The following is an 8,286-nucleotide window of genomic DNA, read 5'->3' as shown; positions in this document are numbered from 1 at the left end:
TTACACACTGTTTTGTTCTTTTTACAGTACGAGGATCGCTTCCTCACCTGCAGCTTCTTTGCGAAACCTGGGAAGGAATGTCCGTGCTGGAACACAGAGGAAAGAGGGGCAGAATGCTGGGTATGTTTTATTGCTGCTACTCTCTGAATATGCAGGCAGGGACGGTTCTTCACACTTGAAGTACACGTAAACATAAAAATAATAATAGCGGCATCTGCTTAATTGCGTGTATTGAATTTGGCAGAAGACTGCACACGAATGGCATATTGTCGAGATCGAACTGTAGGTGGCGCTGGGGTGGAGCTCATGAGGGGATGCGGGATGATCCGGCACGATAGGCACCTGCTTTCCTACACGGGTATCGCAGGGTTCCTGAATAAATACCGCTGTCAGTGTCTCACATATTGGGGATGTGTTAAAATGCGCTGCTTAGAACGCTGATGTGATAAGGTGCGAAAGTTGACAAAACCTGCTGCGCTGCGAAACGCCGAGGTCGCGAAATTGTGAAAAGAAAATCTCCTGTGTGCGCTTGAAAGGGAAACGTTGTCTCCTTTGTTCCAAGCGAGATTTTGCCTGCTCTCATTTGAATATTTATTAGCCGCCAGTATAGCTGTCTTTCCCTCTATCTCTTTATCTTACATCGAGGCAAGAACGATTTAAAAATACAAAAATGCATATTCCTGTCTCCACTGGTGTTGTATATCTCAATGTACGAGTGGGCAAGAACGCAGCATAAGGGCAGGATAGCCCAATACGTATTGAAGCCCTTCGCATCTTCATTGGCATAATCATTACAGGAGTTTCCCACCAAAGTAACTGGTGCAACTGATGTGGGGTTGGCGGGCCTCACACTAGCGAAGACAAAAATCTCAATTTTATTTTTTCTTAAAACCAACCAACCAACCCGTCGCTATAATTCCTGTGTCGTATAACCGCGGCTGTTATTGAGGTCGTGTGAGTCTGGGAGGGGTTCGAGGTTAGATTCGTCTGCTGTGCAGGCATTCATTAAATGGTGGCCACAGCTGTGTGGTGGACTTGACTTTGTGTGAAGTGATTTGGTCAGGTAATAGCTACATATAAACTAAGTTTTTGGTTCCAGCGGCCGGTATATTCTAAAATACGCTGTTGCATGAATACTTTGTACCCCAGAAAACACGCGTGTTTTACAAAGAACGTTCGGAGATGGTGATAGCATTTTAAGTTGAATGCGTGTGTTCCAATGACCACGTATGTGAAACATAAAAGTAAAGCCGGTCGTACGGTCAGATGAAATGAGATGAAAGCTTCAAATTCACACATTAAAAAAAAAAAAACACCTGTATCACACATATATTAATGCATTCACACATTATACGCGTTCCGTATATCTTCCTACATCCGATACAACTTCTGTTTAACTCAGCGTTAAGTGACTTCGAATTGCTAGCACAAAACCCATTCCATAAATAACTGTGACATCGTAGTACTTGTGATAAAAAAAACTGCTACAACATTGAACTCACCTCTCTGTTGGTTTTAGTTGACACACGGAATCGCAGTGACAAATATGATATTACAAAAGCGGAGTGGAATCCGCATACTGGAACATATGCACGTTGCCCTTCTAAGCACGCTGGTACATTTTCACTGAGTCATTTCACTCAGTGAAAAGTCACTTTCACTCATTTTGAAGCAATTTTAAAATATCAAATGCTCAGAAAATGAGCCTTCCAATAACGTTTTCGAGCATGATGGCCACAGCGAAAGCACCGGCTCAAGCCGCGCATCTCCACTAAGGGCAGTTCGCTAAGCAAGCGCATGGTGGCGACGCTGTTCGGTCTCGTGGCCGAATAGAGCCCGTAATAAAACGAAATCTGATTGTGACTAACGTAGCTTTTTTCTGAGCTAGCAACAGATACATGTGGTTATTATTGGATATATGACGACTATCGCATTAGAGCCACCCGTAACTAAATGAAGTACTCAAAGGAAATAAAACGTAGGTCGACGCTATAAAACAAAGCAAGAAGTGATTGCCATCTGTTGCACGTAACGTTGCATACTATGAAGATACAAGGAAAGACATCACAACTTTTACACGTTTGGGTTCCGTATTATGTTGTCTGTTTCGATGAGATGAAGTTATTACATGAATGACCAATGAATGACCAATTACAAATGACCTTCCCAGGTCGTAAGTATTCCGAGAGGAAAAGCAGCTACCGATCTTTGCGCATGTCCGTCCACAGAGGCATGCATCGCTACACCGACACTCATAATTTCGTCCGCGATTTGCTACAAACTCCAGGGCCCTTGATAACGCGGTCCATCCCCGGTAGGCCGCATCTTTTAATACGCGGCCCATAAAGCGGTCGTCGGGACAGTATCGCTCGCCCTGCTTTCCCGGAATTTTTTTCTTCCTAAAATGGCGTAACAACGGGAATTTTAAAAATGTGGCTTCCCAGATTGGGACCAAGATCTAGTGTCTGCAACAGAGTGAAGGCAACGGCCTTTATTTGTTGCAGCACAGTTGTGTCGCTCCACTAACATCCACATTTTTCTAACCATCGGATTTGCACTAGTTGCGGGCATAAAAAATTCCTGGTCATCCCCGTATTGCACTATGTGTGTATTGGCAAACAAAATACAGAGAGGGTGTTTTAACTCGCCAAAATGCAGAGAGGCTGTGTGCCCTGTGAGCTTTGCAATGTTGTATGCAGCCTGCTGCGTGCTCGCTCTGCTCTGCTAATTGCGTCTTGATCTCAACGAGCGGCGGATCCAGGAATGAGAAGTGGGCAGTTGACGCCCCCCTAATCATTTGGTACATTCCACGCCCCCAAAGAACCCGCTTCCTCCCCGTAAAGGAAGGGGCCAGATCTACCCCTGCTTCCGACAGAGATACTTCACACATCTTCGGTCCAAATCTATCGTCATGTTAAAGTGAAGCCGAGAACTTTCTTACCGTCTCTCTTCTGCGCTGTTCTAGTTCCCGTGCACATACAGCGCTCTGCTCTGTAATGCTGGAGTACACCGCTGTTTTGCCGCCTCACAGTACGAGGAAGCAATGGAAGACAACACTTGCCGATATTGAACTCCTGCAAAGTTTCCCAGCGCTATTTCTAGCGCCAAGGTTCTGTTGTCCAATCAAGATGTTCCGCTTGTTGTGACATTTCAGAATGCGATTGTTTTCTTCAGGATTCCCTCGAATCGAAGTGGCGGACCGGAAACGGCCAGCACAGAAATGCTGGTATATCACGTCGCCACGGGATGTCGCGTGACTGGAGTGGGGGGAGTGGTATACGACCCACTTTATGAAAGTGTGAACGCCAACACAGGAAACGGCGCTATAGGCTTTAGCGTTCAATTACATATAGCGCTACGGAGCGGACCGGGAATAGGCCAGGTCTGAAAAAAAATCCGGATCTTTTAGAAAAGATCCTCTCCAGTGGGCTTTTTTTGGATAAAACTCGGATTTTTTTGGAGAATATTACAAGGCTAAAAGTGTGGCGTCGGAAGGTCACGTGGAACGTGATATCCTCCCGTCAGGGTGAGAAACTCACCTCTGAAAGCCCAGTGCGAAGCCACTAAAGTATTAAGAGAAGAAAATTAGCAGTGGCTATTAGGCTGCACGTTGAACATATGTTTATAACTCCCAAACTTCGCCATACCAGCATTGAACAGCTGTTTCGGCCTTATCGGGCCTTCATCAGCAATGCGTACGTGGGCGACGTTTGAGCGAGTGGCGTCGGAAGGTCATGTGGAACGCGACATCCTCCCGTCAGGGTGAGAAACTCACCTCTGAAAGCCCAGTGCGAAGCCACTAAAATATTAACAGAAGAAAAGTAGCAGTGGCTTTTAGGCTGCACGTTGATCATATGTTTATAAGTCCCAAACTTCGCCATACCAGCATTGAACAGCTGTTTCGGCCTTATCGGGCCTTCATCAGCAATGCGTACGTGGGCGACGTTTGAGCGAGTGGCGTCGGAAGGTCACGTGGAACGCGACTTCCTCCCGTCAGGGTGAGAAACTCACCTCTGAAAGCCCAGTGCGAAGCCACTAAAATATTAACAGAAGAAAAGTAGCAGTGGCTTTTAGGCTGCACGTTGATCATATGTTTATAAGTCCCAAACTTCGCCATACCAGCATTGAACAACTGTTTCGGCCTTATCGGGCCTTCATCAGCAATGCGTACGTGGGCGACGTTTGAGCGAGTGGCGTCGGAAGGTCACGTGGAACGCGACATCCTCCCGTCAGTGTGAGAAACTCACCGCTGAAAGCCCAGTGCGAAGCCACTAAAATATTAACAGAAGAAAAGTAGCAGTGGCTTTTAGGCTGCACGTTGATCATATGTTTATAAGTCCCAAACTTCGCCATACCAGCATTGAACAACTGTTACGGCCTTATCGGGCCTTCATCAGCAATGCGTACGTGGGCGACGTTTGAGCGAGTGGCGTCGGAAGGTCACGTGGAACGCGACTTCCTCCCGTCAGGGAGAGAAACTCACCTCTGAAAGCCCAGTGCGAAGCCACTAAAATATTAACAGAAGAAAAGTAGCAGTGGCTTTTAGGCTGCACGTTGATCATATGTTTATAACTCCCAAACTTCGCCATACCAGCATTGAACAGCTGTTTCGGCCTTATCGGGCCTTCATCAGCAATGCGTACGTGGGCGACGTTTGAGCGAGTGGCGTCGGAAGGGCATGTGGAACGCGACATCCTCCCGTCAGGGTGAGAAACTCACCTCTGAAAGCTCAGTGCGAAGCCACTAAAGTATTAACAGAAGAAAAGTAGCAGTGGCTTTTAGGCTGCACGTTGATCATATGTTTATAAGTCCCAAACTTCGCCATACCTGCATTGAACAGCTGTTTCGGCCTTATCGGGCCTTCATCACCAATGCGTACGTGGGCGACGTTTGAGCGAGTGGCGTCGGAAGGTCACGTGGAACGCGACATCCTCCCGTCAGGGTGAGAAACTCACCTCTGAAAGCCCAGTGCGAAGCCACTAAAATATTAACAGAAGAAAAGTAGCAGTGGCTTTTAGGCTGCACGTTGATCATATGTTTATAAGTCCCAAACTTCGCCATACCAGCATTGAACAGCTGTTTCGGCCTTATCGGGCCTTCATCAGCAATGCGTACGTGGGCGACGTTTGAGCGAGTGGCGTCGGAAGGTCACGTGGAACGCGACATCCTCCCGTCAGGGAGAGAAACTCACCTCTGAAAGCCCAGTGCGAAGCCACTAAAGTATTAACAGAAGAAAAGTAGCAGTGGCTTTTAGGCTGCACGTTGATCATATGTTTATAAGTCCCAAACTTCGCCATACCAGCATTGAACAGCTGTTTCGGCCTTATCGGGCCTTCATCAGCAATGCGTACGTGGGCGACGTTTGGGCGAGTGGCGTCGGAAGGTCACGTGGAACGCGACATCCTCCCGTCAGGGTGAGAAACTCACCTCTGAAAGCCCAGTGCGAAGCCACTAAAATATTAACAGAAGAAAAGTAGCAGTGGCTTTTAGGCTGCACGTTGATCATATGTTTATAAGTCCCAAACTTCGCCATACCAGCATTGAACAGCTGTTTCGGCCTTATCGGGCCTTCATCAGCAATGCGTACGTGGGCGACGTTTGAGCGAGTGGCGTCGGAAGGTCACGTGGAACGCGACATCCTCCCGTCAGGGTGAGAAACTCACCTCTGAAAGCCCAGTTCGAAGCCACTAAAATATTAAGGGAAGAAAATTAGCAGAGGCTATTTGGCTGCACGTTGAACATATGTTTATAACTCCCAAACTTCGCCATACCAGCATTGAACAGCTGTTTCGGCCTTATCGGGCCTTCATCAGCAATGCGTACGTGGGCGACGTTTGAGCGAGTGGCGTCGGAAGGTCATGTGGAACGCGACATCCTCCCGTCAGGGTGAGAAACTCACCTCTGAAAGCCCAGTGCGAAGCCACTAAAGTATTAACAGAAGAAAAGTAGCAGTGGCTTTTAGGCTGCACGTTGATCATATGTTTATAAGTCCCAAACTTCGCCATACCAGCATTGAACAGCTGTTTCGGCCTTATCGGGCCTTCATCAGCAATGCGTACGTGGGCGACGTTTGAGCGAGTGGCGTCGGAAGGTCACGTGGAACGCGACATCCTCCCGTCAGGGTGAGAAACTCACCTCTGAAAGCCCAGTGCGAAGCCACTAAAATATTAACAGAAGAAAAGTAGCAGTGGCTTTTAGGCTGCACGTTGATCATATGTTTATAAGTCCCAAACTTCGTCATACCAGCATTGAACAGCTGTTTCGGCCTTATCGGGCCTTCATCAGCAATGCGTACGTGGGCGACGTTTGAGCGAGTGGCGTCGGAAGATCACGTGGAACGCGACATCCTCCCGTCAGGGAGAGAAACTCACCTCTGAAAGCCCAGTGCGAAGCCACTAAAGTATTAACAGAAGAAAAGTAGCAGTGGCTTTTAGGCTGCACGTTGATCATATGTTTATAAGTCCCAAACTTCGCCATACCAGCATTGAACAGCTGTTTCGGCCTTATCGGGCCTTCATCAGCAATGCGTACGTGGGCGACGTTTGAGCTAGTGGCGTCGGAAGGTCACGTGGAACGCGACATCCTCCCGTCAGGGTGGGAAACTCACCTCTGAAAGCCCAGTGCGAAGCCACTAAAGTATTAACAGAAGAAAAGTAGCAGTGGCTTTTAGGCTGCACGTTGATCATATGTTTATAAGTCCCAAACTTCGCCACACCAGCATTGGACAGCTGTTTCTGCCTTATTGGGGCTTCATCAGCAATGCGTAGGCGGGCGACGTTTGAGCGAGTGGCGTCGGAAGGTCACGTGGAACGTGATATCCTCCCGTCAGGGTGAGAAACTCACCTATGAAAGCCCAGTTCGAAGCCACTAAAATATTAAGGGAAGAAAATTACCAGAGGCTATTTGGCTGCACGTTGAACATATGTTTATCAGTCCCAAACTTCGCCACACCATCACAGGACAGCTGTTTCGGCCTTATTGGACCTTCATCAGCAATGCGTAGGCGGGCGACGTTTGAGCGAGTGGCGTCGGAAGGTCACGTGGAACGTGATATCTTCGCGTCAGGGTGAGAAGCTCACCTTTGAAAGCCCAATGAGAAGTCACTAAAGTAGTAAGAGAAGAAAATCAGCAGAAGCTCTTTGGCTGCACGTTGAGCATATGTTTATAAGTCCCAAACTTCGTCACACCAGCATTGGACAGCTGTTTCGGCCTTCTTGGGCCTTCATCAGCAATGCCTAGGCGGGCGACGTTTGAGCGAATGGCGTCGGAAGGTCACGTGGAACGTGATATCCTCCCGTCAGAGTGAGAAACTCACCTCTGAAAGCCCAGTGCGAAGCCGCTAAAGTATTAAGCGAAGAAAAAATTAGCAGATGCACTTTGGCTGCACGTTGAACATATGTTTATCAGTCCCAAACTTCGCCACACGATCACAGCACAGCTGTTTCGGCCTTATTGGGCCTTCATCAGCAATGCGTAGGCGGGCGACGTTTGAGCGAGTGGCGTCGGAAGGTCACGTGGAACGTGATATCCTCCCGTCAGGGTGAGAAACTCACCTCTGAAAGCCCAATGCGAAGCCAGTAAAGTATTACGAGAAGAAGATTAGCAGAGGCTCTTTGGCTGCACGTTGAGCATATGTTTATCAGTCCCAAACTTCGCCACACCATCACAGGACAGCTGTTTCGGCCTTATTGGGCCTTCATCAGCAATGCGTAGGGGGGCGACGATTGAGCGAGTGGCGTCGGAAGGTCACGTGGAACGTGATGTCCTCCCGTCAAGGTGAAAAACTCACCTCTGAAAGCCCAGTTCGAAGCCACTAAAATATTAAGGGAAGAAAATGAGCAGACGCTCTTTGGCTGCACGTTGAACATATGTTTGTAAGTCCCAAACTTGGCCACACCATCACAGGACAGCTGTTTCGGCCTTATTGGGCCTTCATCAGCAATGCGTAGGTGGGCGACGTTTGAGCGAGTGGCGTCGGAAGGTCACGTGGAACGTGATGTCCTCCCGTCAAGGTGAAAAACTCACCTCTGAAAGCCCAGTTCGAAGCCACTAAAATATTAAGGGAAGAAAATGAGCAGACGCTCTTTGGCTGCACGTTGAACATATGTTTGTAAGTCCCAAACTTCGCCACACCATCACAGGACAGCTGTTTCGGCCTTATTGGGCCTTCATCAGCAATGCGTACGTGGGCGACGTTTGAGCGAGTGGCGTCGGAAGGTCACGTTGAACGTGATATCCTCCCGTCAGGGTGAGAAACTCACCTCTGAAAGCCCAATGAGAAGTCAC

The sequence above is a fragment of the Ornithodoros turicata genome, chromosome 1 (genome assembly GCF_037126465.1).
Source record: "Ornithodoros turicata isolate Travis chromosome 1, ASM3712646v1, whole genome shotgun sequence".
Taxonomy (NCBI): domain Eukaryota; kingdom Metazoa; phylum Arthropoda; class Arachnida; order Ixodida; family Argasidae; genus Ornithodoros; species Ornithodoros turicata.
Note: the sequence above shows the minus strand (reverse complement) of the source record.